Here is a 15,500-nt window from a genome sequence, read left to right on the forward strand (position 1 = left end):
GTTTTTCAACCTTTGTCTGGAATAATAGCCCTAAATTAAACATTAAACAACATCCTATGACAACGTCCAAAGGTGCCTCCTCCCACTCTTACTGCTGGGTGTAATCCTTAGTCCAAACAGTTGCAAAAAAACCGAGAGATTCTATTGGACAGATTAAGGTAGGTCCCTCCCCGTTTCGTTCCGTTTACGAAACGTTTTGCAACAGAATCGGGATAATGACTACACCCCTGTTAACGCTAATGTTCCCTGGCGGATGTTTGCGGAAGTGGAAGCTTAAACAACAAACAGTTCAATAATAATCTCTGTTGTATGCGAGATACACTCAACTATTTCAATGATCTCGTTAATTGCGTCGTTGGTTTACAATGAATGTGTCAAAGATCATATAGACTTTTTTTCCTACTGTATTATTGCCTGTATGTTTGTTTACTCCATGTGTAACTCTGTGTTGTTGTTTGTGTCGAACTGCTTTGCTTCATCTTGGCCAGGTCGCAGTTGTAAATGAGAACTTGTTCTCAACTTGCCTACCTGGGGCCTGTTGCACAAAAGTAGAATTAAGACATCCGGGATAAATGACTCAGCTGAGCTCAATGAAGCCAAAACATGTGCGTCCAGGCTTAATTGGTTGCACAAAGACCAAGCCAGGATGAGCAGACACGGATTCATTAAGCCAGGTGAAACCAATCCTGGATAGGTGCGCGCTCACGGCTCACTCAAATAGACCCCGCCACAGATCACAGATTAACTGATTTACCATGGCAACTAGAGCCGCGTACTTTTCCCCGTCGGAAGCACAAATCCTCATGGAGGCATACGAGGAGGTAAAAGATATAATTAAGAAGAAAGGCAACACCGCCACAGTGATAAAGCAAAGAGAAAAAGCGTGGCAAAGTGTTGCAGACCGCCTGAATGCGTAAGTAGTGCACAATTACACACTCACCGCTCCGCTGAAACATCACAATTACAATTCAAATATTTAATTCACATCTCCAAAAATGCAGTTGTACTGTAATTATGAAACGGTTAAATTTTTAATTGAAATGCACTGCAGATATGAGTGAAATTGTGTAAAGTAACTCCATCACACTGTATAAAGCTATGATACATTTTTTGATATTTTTACTGAAAACAAGACAAAAATACCAAGTAATTTTTTGCAGTGTGACTCCATTAAATGTGTGTGTGTGTGTGTGTGTGTGTGTGTAGATTAAACATGAACGGGCCAAAACGGACATGGCAGCAGGTCAAAATCAAATACAAGAACATTCTGCAGAATGGTATGGTCCCTGACTAATATTTAACAAAGCACAAGCATATATTGTACCCAGAAGGTGCCTGCTCACACATTGTCTGTACTGTTTTAGCAGTGAAAAAGAATACCCACAGACAAGGCACGGGTGGTGGGTCACCAAAGGCTGACCTTACCCCAGCAGAGGACATGGCCTTGGAGCTAAATAAAGGCAGGCCCGTCTTAGAGGGGATCCCTGGGGGGAAAGAGACGAGCATAGGTTCCTCCCAAGATGCCACCCGCTTCATTCAAGGTATGTCCTTCCATCTCTACATGGGATACAACCACATTCATATTGAATCAATTTGGACTGTCTGACTTTGGTTTACCTATTGCCTTGCAGTGTCTGGCAGCACTGTGTTCCTGTTAGAGCCACCAGCACAAGCACCAGACGATGCTGATCCAGTGAGTACTCCATCAAAGGCATACTGTAGGCCTGGCATGTCTTGTCTACTAGCTTCAATATGAATCCGATTAAATGTGATAGGGTGAAGGCCCCAGTGCAGCAGCAACAGCACATGATGGAGACGATGATGAGGAGGAGACCATCTCTCTGGATTCCAGAAGGCATGAGGTATCATGTTAAGACTGTGAAAGTACTATTTACTCTACAATGGTGAGGAGTCCTCATCAAAATCAAAAAATCTAATTTCTTTTACAGGACCCAGATGCTATACAGTGGGAAAACCAGCCTGGCAACATAGTGCGTATTAATAAAAGGACACCACATCCTGCCAAATTCCAGCTGCGCTAATTGTATTGTGTTCACAGAGCTCACAAGCTATCAGAAAGTTGTATGGCAACCACCTCCGGCGCCAAATAGAACTGGCAGACATAGACATTCAGTACAAGAAGAAAAATATGGAAAATCTTGCACTGGAGTCCGAAATAAAAAAGAGGACAATTAGGAAACTGGACCTTGAAATAAAAAAACTTGAGAGGGAGGTGAGATATGCCTTCAATGTACACTGTATGCTAACTGTAACACAAATGTATTAATCATTATTTTTCTTTCCTCCCCCAGCTCCAAGAAGATGACACAGCTCAAAATAAAAATTAGGTATATTCTCGTAAAGTCAAGTGAGCCATGACATATGAGCTCTTATTGTGAGCACACAGGACGGTGGCATCTTTCTAAGGTTTTTTTTATTTTCCCAGCAATCAGTACAACCAAGTCATCGTTATAAGGCATCGCCCTCTTTTGCCCACCCCCCCAGCACCAGGTGTGGCCACTAGCCTATATGAAGGCCCAAAATTGTGTGTTCCTTTCTGCTCTGACAATGGCATGCCCATTCGTGCGAGATGTGGTGGATGAAGAAGCACTTGTGCTGAGGAGAGCCTTCAGGCGAGAAAGGGTCTTCAGGGACCGGTTGGACCCACTGGCCTTCCCTGATGACCATCTATATGAAAGATACAGGTTTTCTGCAGATGGCATCAGGTATCTATGCAGACTACTGGGTCCCAGGATTAAGCACCGCACTGCACGGAGCCATGCACTGAGTGTGGAGCAAATGGTTTGTGTGGCCTTGCGCTTTTTTGCTAGTGGAGCCTTCCTGTACTCAGTGGGGGATGCAGAACAGCTGAACAAGGCCACAATTTGCCGCACAATAAGGAGTGTGTGTCTGGCTATCAAAGCATTAGCAGATGTCTTCATCTCCTTCCCTGGCCACAGAAGACTCTGTGACATCAAAGAGGAGTTCTATAGGATTGCAGGTAAGAGGATCTACAAATTACAGGACAACTGTTAACACATAGTAGGATACTCATTACTTTGTGTGACAGGTTTCCCCAATGTCATTGGTGCAGTGGACTGCACACACATAAGGATAAAAGCCCCCTCAGGTGCCCATGAGGCCGATTTTGTGAATAGGAAATCCTTTCACAGCATTAATGTTCAGGTGAACATAACTTTTTGATATTGTCCATTGACGAACACTCTGCATTGCCAGTGATGTGCATTGATTGGTGTAATATTCCTCATCTTATGATTTCAGATGGTCTGCAATGCTGACTGTGTGATCAGCAATGTTGTGGCAAAATGGCCTGGCTCAGTCCATGACTCCAGAATCTTTCGGGCCTCTGAAATCTATCAGTGCCTATCACAAGGTAAGCCACACAACCCCTATTTATAACCATCATGGCTGTGTCAAGAATATCACTGTGTTTATGAGGTAGTAATGATGAGATTTTGTGTTGACAGGTGAATTCTCTGGTGTGTTGCTGGGAGACAGGGGGTATGGCTGCCAGCCTTTTCTCCTGACACCTTTCACAGACCCCCAGGAAGCACAGCAGGCCTACAACCATGCCCATGCCAGGACCAGGGCCAGAGTTGAAATGACCTTTGGCCTCCTGAAGGCACGCTTTCACTGCCTTCACAAATTAAGGGTCAGCCCTGTTAGGGCATGTGATATTACTGTGGCTTGTGCTGTCCTCCACAATGTGGCCTGCCTGAGGAAGGAGAGGGCCCCCAGAGTGCCACCAGCCATGGACTGGGACAATCCGGCAATCTTCCCTGATGACGACAGTGGTCGGCTGCTGAGGGACCAATAAGTGTTGAATTATTTTAGTTAGTATGTGTGTTTTCAATTTTGGTTAAATATGTCCTGCGGTGGCAGAGGAATTTGGTTTTTTTTGGGTTCGTTTTTTGACGAATTTGGCCTCTTATGATGTTTGTGCGGTATACTGTGTGTAATACAAGGCTGCAGGGAGGCTACTGCATCCATTCATTTGTCTGTTCAGTTGATGTGTATGGATTTGTCCTGCATTTATTTTAGTGTGCAGACATGCAGGGTGTGTTATATACAGACCTTTGAATGTGTATGTATCATTTTGTATAATATGCTTGGATTCTGTGCTTTCCATCTTGTAGAGTCACTGTGACTTCAGTTTCGAAAGGAGCTGATGGTTTACCTGCTTTGTTTTGTCCTTATTCAATAAAGGAACATAATGTTACACATTGTGTTTTTATATTCATATGGAATGTGTATTTGTTTATATGACAGAGTACTAGGGCCACACTGAAGAAAAAGGATAAAGTCATAAATTTATGAGGCTGGTTCTTTCTGCAGAAAAGCTACATATTGTTTTTACAGTTTTGATACTTATGACAATGTGATACTTAATATTCTGGCACATCAGCATGTCTTTGTTTATGAAACCATACTGAAGTACAATTTCACGAAATGCCCCACATCTGTCATTTTAACAACTGTCCTCCTTTAAAACAACTGGTTACAATATTATGACTTGTGTTTTTTTCCCCTCTGTGGCCCTAATATTCTATCATTTTATATATAGCCTTATAGTCTATGGGAAACTGTAAATTATCTAATGATAGCAACATCATCTAAAAATCATTTTTTATCCAAAATCATTGAAATTAATGATCACAAACGTTTAAATAATAACAGTGGGTCTAGTTATATGTGATAACAATGTATAGTGAGCAGTGAAATAACTATTGGTTTCCATTTGTGGTGACTGCTGACTGACATTAGGGATGAGATTAAATAGATCCTGGAATTTAGCCTGGTCTGGAGCAGGCTAGATCCACAGAATAAATCTCCATGGTAATTTATACCATAACATATCCTCCTGCCCCCTATCCATCTTTAGTGCAACCGGATTACGGATCAATTGAGCCAGGATCACCAAGATATCCTGGCTTAATCCCTTATCCTAGTTTTGTGCAACAGGCCCCTGGTTAAATGAAGGTGAAATAAAAAGAAATGTGAAAAACGGATTCAGCAACACCCAATGACGAGTATTTAGTTATTTATTCTTCCCCCCTCCCACAAGTCAAAACAACTGGGAACACGTGAGCTGTGCTACTACGTCGTCAGCTGAGACAGGCGACATGGCGACTTCAACGGGCTTCAAGGTGCTGAGAAAACAGATTTGTGGCATTTCGTATTTTTTTAATGTGCTTTGTTTTGTTCGCATTGTCAATGGATCATGTTGTCTGTGAGGTTTTGTAAATAGTTTAAACGAAATCATTTGGCTAGAAGTTGAACAAGCCATTGTCGACACTTGACAGCTAACGTTAGCTAGTAGAAGTTGCCTGTCCAGTTGGCAGAGTAGTTTCAGGTGAAACAAAGTGGTTTGCGGACATAAGAAGTTACTTGTAAAACTGTGAAACTGTCGACTTCCAGAATATCAACAGGCTCGTGTTGTTAGCTTTCATAGTGACAAGTTGAGCTAACTTGTTGTACTAGCAACCACCAAAACAAACATGCAAAACAGTTTAAAAGTGGTCAGGAAGTTGGTTGAGCCAGCTACCTAGCTAGCCACATCACACTGCTGAAAAGGTAGAACGGTGAAAGAATGTGAAATTGGTCCATGTTCAAAGAGCCGCCAGCAAAATTGTAAACAATACAGCAAATGTATCCCATTACATTGTCACATGGAAACGGCACTTGATTTGGATGAAGTTAGCTAGCTAGGTACATTAGGCCTATTTGTTTACCAAGTCTCCAACAACAACATAACATGAGTTGTATTAATCTCTGAATGTATTTCCCTCGTTCTCTCTCAGGTTCTATATGAGCATGATGGAGTGTTTATACACACCAGCCCAGAAAGGAGTGAGGAGCAGGATTCTCTCACTTCAGGATCCCTGCGTGTCCTGGACCAGGTATGTCAATATGGAACAGAATGAGATGTCTCCTTCCCTGTTATAATGTCCACAGATCAGACTGAACATTCCTTCTCGTCATTTCTACCAGGATGGAGACATAGTGCTGGAATATAAACCCATGGAAGATGTCGACCACTCTGCCATGCTGTGTGCTGCCAAGGTTAGACTTTATTTACATATCTTTTTTTATTTAATATTCCTTGTTTCAGGTCATCATAAACAAAGTGTACACATGTACATATATTAGAATACTAACAAGATTTAGACTCTTATCAATCTTACTGGTAAATTCATATAGAAACACTGCTAATTGGCTCGGCCACAACTGTTGTCTGGTGCTGATAATACAGACACAGTGCAATTTGTTTAACATGGAAATAGCTGTTCTATCGTTCAGCCTACAGTAGCAGCCAATGTGTGGTGTTCAATGTAGGCCTACATTCCATGAGATTTTTTAACAAAATACACCCAGGTCTTGACATGAACCTGTTTTATCCACTCGTGCTTCAGACAAGGAGGTGACTGAAAATGGTGTTTGATGCAAGAAACCACTTTACAAAAGAAAATGTCATTATTATTCCAACATTATTACAGAGAACCAGACAAATTATACTACCCTCTGCCTATTGGATACTTAGATTATTCAAGCTTGTCTCAAAATACAACAATGCCCCTTTAAGACAAAAAAAAAGCTCTTTACCTGACTCACGTTTCAAAGATGTCTAGAAATGTACAGGTTTTGTGGTCTTGCAGGAAGCAACCACTATCCTATTGCTGACTACAGATGATCTATAACTGGGCTAATACCAATGTAATTAGAACAGTAAAACAATGTTTTGTCATACCCGTGGTATACGGTCTGATATACCACGGCTGTCAGCCAATCAGCTTTCAGGGCTTGAACCACCCAGTTTATGTATATATAGGCCTACTGCAGCTCTGATTGGTTATGCCACCGGTCTGTAGAGTACGGGCTGAGTGGTGCCTGTCAATGCAATAGAATCATACACCGATGTGTTCTGCCTACAAAAAACAAATCTCTTGCATAGTTAGTTTTGCCTACTAAGTCTTGCACAATTAGTTTTGTTTCGGGATGTTGCGTTGAAAGTGGCTAATAACGCATTGACTCGGATCACAATTCCCACAGTGAAGGGAAACGTTGATAGTGTTAACTAAAGGGGGGAAAACTCTCTAAAGTTGAGTGAAGTTCAATCTCGTGCTTCTCTGCGCGGGCTGATATTTCTTCTGCGGGGTGTCGGCGCAGCTTAAAGGGAACATTAGTCACGATTTAGGATGACAACACTCCACATTGTATATGTTGGCTTGGCTGTATCCATGGTGACACATCAGTTGTCTTGAGAGCTCGATGATGACTGTCAAACCACACTCTGGCTCCAATCACCTTGGTCATGTGACAGCAGCATCGCTTCATGTTTCCTGTCTCTGTTTCTCTGCTGCGCTAGAATAAAGATGTTCTAGTGATCTCTGACTGCAATAAAAACCCTGATAGCAGAGATGCAACAGGAAACCAAAGCCCTGAAGTATATCCTGAATCTATAATGGTTCATCCCGGTTGTGATGAACACTCATAGCTAGCTCATCTCTTCATAGAAACTAACTCTCCTCTCTCTATCAGCCACCCAGGACAGATGTCTGTCCGTTAGGTTCTCTGTGGAGGAAAAAAACATCCCCTATTCTCTTTCTCTGTCAAAACCGGTTTAATTTTAATAGCCTCTCTAATAGTATTTCCAGCCTTTTCTGTATATATCTGTACCACTACCTACACAGCCAGCCAGAACTATGTACTGTATATATATAGTACTGTATATGGGTGTGTGTGTACTGTATATAGATAGTACAACATTTTGGGGTCACTTAGACATTTCAAAAAATTGCAGATTTTTTATGGAATATCTACATAGGCGTACAGATGCCCATTTATCAGCAACCATCACTCCTGTGTTCCAATGACACGTTGTGTTAGCTAATCCAAATGTATCATTTTTAAAGGCTAATTGATCATTAGAAAACCCTTTTCACAGAACAGTGCAAACTGGTTCTAACCAGAATAGAAAGAGGAGTGGGAGGCCCCGGTGTACAACTGCGCAAAAGGGCAAGTACATTAGTGTGTCTAGTTTGAGAAACAGACGCCTCGCATGTCGTCAACTGGCAGCTTCATTAAATAGTACCCGCAAAACACCAGTCTCAACGTCAACAGTGAAGAGGCGACTCCAGGATGCTGGCCTTCTAGGGGCAGAGTTGCAAAGAAAAAGCCATATCTCAGACTGGCCAATTAAAAAGAAAAGATTGAGATGGGAAATAGAACAGACACTGGACAGAGGAAGATTTTGGCGGTAAAAAAGTGTTATGGACCGATGAATAAGAGTTTGAGGTGTTCGGATCACAAAGAAGAACATTCATGAGACACAGAAAAGATGATGGAGTGCTTGACGCCATCTATCAAGCAGGGTGGAGGCAATGTGATGGTCTGGGGGTGCTTTGGTGGTGGTGAAGGGGGAGATTTGTACAGGGTAAAAGGGATCTTGGAAGAAGGAAGGCTATCACTCCATTTTGCAACGCCATGCCATACACTGTGGACGGCGCTTAATTGGAGCCAATTTCCTCCTACAACAGGGCAACGACCCAAAGCACAGCTCCAAACTATGCAATAACTATTTAGGGAAGAAGCAGTCAGCTGGTGTTCTGTCTATAATGGAGCGTCCAGCACAGTCACCGGATCTCAACCCTATTGAGCTGTTGTGGGAGCAGCTTGACCGTATGTTACGTAAGAACGGCCCATCAAGCCAATCCAACTTGTGGGAGGTGCTTCAGGAAGCATGGGGTGAAACCTCTTCAGATTACCTCAACAAATTGACAACTAGAATGCCAAAGGTCTGCAAGGCTGTAATTGCTGCAAATGGAGGATTCTTTGACAAAAGCAAAGTTTGAAGGACACAATTTATTATTTAAATTAAAAATCATTATTTATAACCTTGACTATATTACCTATTCATTTTGCAACTAATTTCAGGTATGTTTTCATGGAAAACAAGGACATTTCTGAGTGACCCCAAACTTTTGGACAGTAGTGTAGATAGTACAGTATATGGGTAGTTGTGTGTACTGTATATAGTACCGTATGTGGGTGGGTCTGAGTATACCTGTATTCTCTCTCCCAGGAGTCTAGCTCCGTGTTTGAATGGGGCCAGCGGCACCAGGGTCCGAGCCACGACCCAGGAGACCACCCACCCAGGCAGGTGGAGCACCAGCTGAGCTGTGAGACTGAGTGGGACATGGTTCACACTGTTCAGTTCAGGAAGAAACCCAGCAACAATGGAAAAGGTGAGTGGGAGAGAACACAGCAGAGCACCCTAGGACACAGCAGAGCACCCTAGGACACAGCAGAGCACCCTAGGACACAGCAGAGCACCCTAGGACACAGCAGAGCACCCTAGGACACAGCAGAGCACCCTAGAACACAGCAGAGCACCCTAGAACACAGCAGAGCACCCTAGAACACAGCAGAGCACCCTAGGACACAGCAGAGCACCCTAGAACACAGCAGAGCACCCTAGAACACAGCAGAGCACCCTAGAACACAGCAGAACACCCTAGAACACAGCAGAGCACCCTAGAACACAGCAGAGCACCCTAGAACACAGCAGAGCACCCTAGAACACAGCAGAGCACCCTAGAACACAGCAGAGCACCCTAGAACACAGCAGAGCACCCTAGAACACAGCAGAGCACCCTAGAACACAGCAGAGCACCCTAGGACACAGCAGAGCACCCTAGGACACAGCAGAGCACCCTAGAACACAGCAGAGCACCCTAGAACACAGCAGAGCACCCTAGAACACAGCAGAGCACCCTAGAACACAGCAGAACAGAGCAGGCCACGGAAGAACCTTTTTTAAAACCTTTTTATTTAGTCAGGGGAAGTCATGGAGAACATATCAATGATTTAGCATCATCATGCTTCCTCTATGGAGAGCCAAAATGTCACACTTCGTTACCTGTCCAGCTGATATATTGTCATTACCTGTAGCTGTAAACATGTCTGGTTTCTTTGAACTGTCAAGTCTAGTACTGGAACCACAATGCAACATAATTGTTGTTCTTGGCCTTGCCGTTCTGTGGTTCTTCCTGGCAAGACTAAACAAGGTTAAGCGTGCAGCAGTCTCTCTCATATATATATGTGTGTGTGTGTATATATACATATATCATTTCTCCCTCCCTCCTCTCTGGCTGGAATTCCAAAACACCTCTCCTCTTAACGTCCAGAAGCTGCTTTAGCGGAGCGACCATGATTAAGTTGGTTGGAGGAGAGGAGACTAATTGCTTCAGTTTCCCCACAGTACGATCAATCTTCTCCAGCAGGCCCCTGGGGATTAATCAGGCCTCCTGCTACTTCCTGCTCTGCAGACATTTAAATGTCAAGAGAGTCAAATTAAAAAGCATTACACATGGATCTATACAACTCTAGATGAAGTGTGGCATGGACGTTGTGTTGCTTGTCTCTCTGCATTAGGAAAACCCCTAGAGAGAATACACACACACACTCTCATTATGTGTGTCTCTTCTGTGTGTGTGCATCTGTAGTGTTGGGTATCTAAGCCCCTCTCTCTCTCTCCCTCACCTCATTGTGTGTGTTTCTATGTCTGTGTATATCCTGTATCTAAACCCCTCTCTCCCTCCTCTCTCTCTCTCTCTCTCACCTCATTGTGTGTGTTTCTATGTCTGTGTATATCCTGTATCTAAAACCCTCTCTCCCTCCTCTCTCTCTCTCTCTCTCTCTCTCTCTCTCACCTCATTGTGTGTGTTTCTATGTCTGTGTATATCCTGTATCTGAACCTCTCTCTCTCTCCCTCTCTCTCCAGGTGCTCCTCCTAAACCCGCTCCCATCCCAGAGAAGAGTAAGGGTTCCCGGCTGTTCTTCCGTCTCCGTGACCTGGCCTCGGTCAGGGTGAAGGAGGAGGGCTGGTCCTACCTGGTGTTCACCCTCCGAGACCGCAACATGGGGGTGGAGCTGCCTGCCCTGCACTTTCACCAGGGAGGTAGTGAAGACTTCCTGGACTGTCTCAGGAAGTACATGCTGCTCACAGAGTACGTAGACCAGACAGTAAATGTACATGCTGCTCAGAGTACGTAGACCAGACAGTAAATATACATGCTGCTCACAGAGTACGTAGACCAGACAGTAAATATACATGCTGATCAGAGAGTACGTAGACCAGACAGTAAATATACATGCTGCTCACAGAGTACGTAGACCAGACAGTAAATATACATGTTGAGCTCCATGCTGCTGACAGAGTACATAAACACACTCAACTTAGTCTCTCAAAGACAGAACTGAGGGAGCGGGGCTAGGTGAGGGAGCGGGGCCAGGTGAGGGAGACGGGGCCAGGTGAGGGAGACGGGGCCAGGTGAGGGAGACGGGGCCAGGTGAGGGAGACGGGGCCAGGTGAGGGAGACGGGGCCAGGTGAGGGAGACGGGGCCAGGTGAGGGAGACGGGGCCAGGTGAGGGAGACGGGGCCAGGTGAGGGAGCGGGGCCAGGTGAGGGAGCGGGGCCAGGTGAGGGAGACGGGGCCAGGTGAGGGAGCGGGGCTCGGTGAGTCTAATACAACTTATTCCACTTCATTCAAATTTTCTAAAAGTTTTTTAAAAACTTTAGCAATGAAAAAGCCAGGGAATAGTGTTGTATGTATTGCCACTGGTTACACTGGGTGTGTGGTGATCTTTGTGTTCCTCAAAGGGCCACTATCCTATGTCAGCCAAGGCCCAAGCCCAGTCCCATGATGAACACAATTACAGGTTATACAGACAGTCACTAGTGGACCGAGCAGAGCTGTCACGCCCTGGACAGATACAGTCCAGAACACAATCACAGGTTATACAGACAGTCACTAGTGGACCGAGCAGAGCTGTCACGCCCTGGACAGATACAGTCCAGAACACAATTACAGGTTATACAGACAGTCACTAGTGGACCGAGCAGAGCTGTCACGCCCTGGACAGATACAGTCCAGAACACACCGCGCTCCAGAATTGAAAGTCTTTCCCAGTGCTGGAGATGATTGCTTGTAGGAAAGTATGAACCCCCCCCCCAGCCAGATGTAGACTATTCTGCTGTAAAAAAACAAAGTGACCCGGCGCCCACACACCAGGTGGTCTGGTTGGTTCTGTGGCAGCATGTGAACAGGCGTTGAAACTGAGTGTGTGTCCCAAATGGCACCCTATTCCCTATATAGTGCACTACTTTTGGCCATGGTCCTATGAGCCCTGGTAGAAAGTAGTGCACTATATAGGGAATAGGGCGCCATTTGGTACACATCCTGAAAGTGGTTTCTGTTCAGCTTCCGCTCTGCCAGGTTCAGTTAAAAACTAAAAATGTAATGCATTTTATTTGTCACATGCTTTCCTAAACAACAGGCAGGTTTAGACATTGAAATGCTTACTTTAGGGCTTTACCTTTTCCAACTATGTAGAGAGAAAGATATAACTAGAAACACATGCTGTGTCTGAGGGGGAGAGGCTAGAGGGGGGGGGAGAGAGGCTAGGGGGGGGGGGGGAGAGGCTAGAGGGGGGGGGGGGAGAGGCTAGAGGGGGGGGGAGAGAGGCTAGAGGGGGGGGGAGAGAGGCTAGGGGGGGGGGGGAGAGGCTAGAGGGGGGGGGAGAGGCTAGGGGGGGGGGAGGCTAGAGGGGGGGGAGAGAGGCTAGAGGGGGGGGGAGAGAGGCTAGAGGGGGGGGAGAGAGAGGCTAGAGGGGGGGGAGAGAGGCTAGAGGGGGGGGGAGAGAGGCTAGAGGGGGGGGAGAGAGGCTAGAGGGGGGGGAGAGAGGCTAGAGGGGGGGGGGAGAGAGGCTAGAGGGGGGGGAGAGAGGCTAGAGGGGGGGGGAGAGAGGCTAGGGGGGGGGGGGGGGAGAGGCTAGAGGGGGGGAGAGGCTAGAGGGGGGGGGGAGAGGCTAGAGTGGGGGGAGAGGCTAGGGGGGGGGGGAGAGGCTAGGGGGCGGGGGGAGAGGCTAGGGGGCGGGGGGAGAGGCTAGGGGGGGGGGGGGAGAGGCTAGGGGGGGGGGGGGGAGAGGCTAGGGGGGGGGGGGAGGCTAGAGTGGGGGGAGAGGCTAGGGGGGGGGGGGAGGCTAGAGGGGGGGGGGGGGGGAGAGGCTAGAGGGGGGGGGGGGAGAGGCTAGAGGGGGGGGGGAGAGGCTAGAGTGGGGGGGGGGGGGGAGAGGCTAGGGGGGGGGAGAGGCTAGAGGGGGGGGAGGCTAGAGGGGGGGGGGCTAGAGTGGGGGGAGAGGCTAGAGTGGGGGGAGAGGCTAGAGTGGGGGGAGAGGCTAGAGTGGGGGGAGAGGCTAGAGTGAGTGGGGGGGGAGAGAGGCTAGAGGGGGATCTCAAGTCTCATGTTTATCACGGACAGTCACAACAGGTACATGGTTAACTCTGAAGAAGGCAGAATACATTAATTATCCCCCTGTAGGTTCCTCTCTGCTGTTATCCCCCCTGTAGGTTCCTCTCTGCTGTTATCCCCCTGTAGGTTCCTCTCTGCTGTTATCCCCCCTGTAGGTTCCTCTCTGCTGTTATCCCCCCTGTAGGTTCCTCTCTGCTGTTATCCCCCCTGTAGGTTCCTCTCTGCTGTTATCCCCCCTGTAGGTTCCTCTCTGCTGTTATCCCCCTGTAGGTTCCTCTCTGCTGTTATCCCCCCTGTAGGTTCCTCTCTGCTGTTATCCCCCCTGGAGGTTCCTCTCTGCTGTTATCCCCCCCTGTAGGTTCCTCTCTGCTGTTATCCCCCCTGTAGGTTCCTCTCTGCTGTTATCCCCCCTGTAGGTTCCTCTCTGCTGTTATCCCCCCTGTAGGTTCCTCTCTGCTGTTATCCCCCCTGTAGGTTCCTCTCTGCTGTTATCCCCCCTGTAGGTTCCTCTCTGCTGTTATCCCCCCTGTAGGTTCCTCTCTGCTGTTATCCCCCCTGTAGGTTCCTCTCTGCTGTTATCCCCCCTGTAGGTTCCTCTCTGCTGTTATCCCCCCTGTAGGTTCCTCTCTGCTGTTATCCCCCCTGTAGGTTCCTCTCTGCTGTTATCCCCCCTGTAGGTTCCTCTCTGCTGTTATCCCCCCTGTAGGTTCCTCTCTGCTGTTATCCCCCTTTAGGTTCCTCTCTGCTGTTATCCCCCTGTAGGTTCTTCTCTGCACCTTTGTTAGCAGATATAATGGCCAGAAAGAGAGGTTAAACGGTTTCCTTGCGTATGATGGTAATTTAAGTGGGTGTCAGTGTAATTCCTATATTCACCACTAGAGGGCTTCAGGCTCTATGGAAGTCAGTCCATTTGTTGCAGTCAACTATATTAATATCATTTCACAATTCAATATTTCTTCTAACATATGTCAAATTTCACCAATCTAATGGTGTTTGATTTACAACTGGCACAGGACCCCCAAAAAATGTGACCGAAACTGAAATTCAGGGCTCCCGAACGGCGCAGCGGTCTAAGGTACTGCATCACAGTGCAAGAGGCGTCACTACATTCCCTGGTTCGAAATCCAGGTTGTATAACATCCGGCTGTGATTTGGAGTCCCATAGGGCAGCGCACAATTGGCCCATCGTCGTCTGTGTTTGGCCGGGGTAGGCCGTCATTGTAAAAAAATTCTAAACTGACTTGCCAAGTTAAATAAAGGTTAAATAAAAAAATATCTATTTTTTTTATTAAGATTTTTCACTTCCAACTAAAAAATGGGCTGGACCAAATTATTCAAAAATCGAATAATTTTCTTTGGAGGCAAGTAATTCTCGGCAAGTGTAATTTATTCTACTTGTAGTAAGTTGCAGGTGCCTACAGGGTTAAAATGGCCGTCCTCCAGTTTTGAAAAGCATCTGTAGTACTTCATCACATCAAATGTTTATTTGTCACATGCTTCGTAAACAACAGGTGTAGACTAACAGTGAAATGCTTCCTGACGGGCCCTTTACCAACAACGCAGAGTCGAACATAAAAAATGTAGAACGTGACACGAGGCATAAATACACAGTGAGTAAAAATAACATGGCTACATACAGGAAGTACCAGGTAATAACATGGCTACATACAGGAAGTACCAGGTAATAACATGGCTACATACAGGAAGTACCAGGTAATAACATGGCTATATACAGGAAGTACCAGGTAATAACATGGCTATATACAGGAAGTACCAGGTAATAACATGGCTATATACAGGAAGTACCAATACTGAGTTGATGTAAACGGGTATGAGGTAATAACATGGCTATATACAGGAAGTACCAGGTAATAACATGGCTATATACAGGAAGTACCAATACTGAGTTGATGTAAACGGGTATGAGGTAATAACATGGCTATATACAGGAAGTACCAGGTAATAACATGGCTATATACAGGAAGTACCAATACTGAGTTGATGTAAACGGGTATGAGGTAATAACATGGCTATATACAGGAAGTACCAGGTAATAACATGGCTATATACAGGAAGTACCAATACTGAGTTGATGTGGAGGGGTATGAGGTAATAACATGGCTATATACAGGAAGTACCAGGTAATAACATGGCTATATACAGGA

General features: G+C 46.0%; 1 long non-coding RNA gene and 1 pseudogene across 1 annotated transcript; both read left to right on the forward strand.

Moving 5' to 3' along the window:
* The first annotated feature begins 906 nt into the window (after positions 1-906).
* Positions 907-1,711, forward strand: LOC129844901 (uncharacterized). The gene is made up of 3 exons (XR_008758028.1): positions 907-1,277; positions 1,365-1,541; positions 1,632-1,711. It is a non-coding gene; the product is annotated as an uncharacterized LOC129844901 (long non-coding RNA).
* Positions 1,712-5,031: 3,320 nt separating this feature from the next.
* LOC129844896 (TBC1 domain family member 15-like) overlaps positions 5,032-15,500 on the forward strand; it is a 72,912-nt pseudogene continuing 62,443 nt past the window's right edge.

The sequence above is a fragment of the Salvelinus fontinalis genome, unplaced genomic scaffold (genome assembly GCF_029448725.1).
Source record: "Salvelinus fontinalis isolate EN_2023a unplaced genomic scaffold, ASM2944872v1 scaffold_0247, whole genome shotgun sequence".
Classification (NCBI taxonomy): Eukaryota; Metazoa; Chordata; class Actinopteri; order Salmoniformes; family Salmonidae; genus Salvelinus; species Salvelinus fontinalis.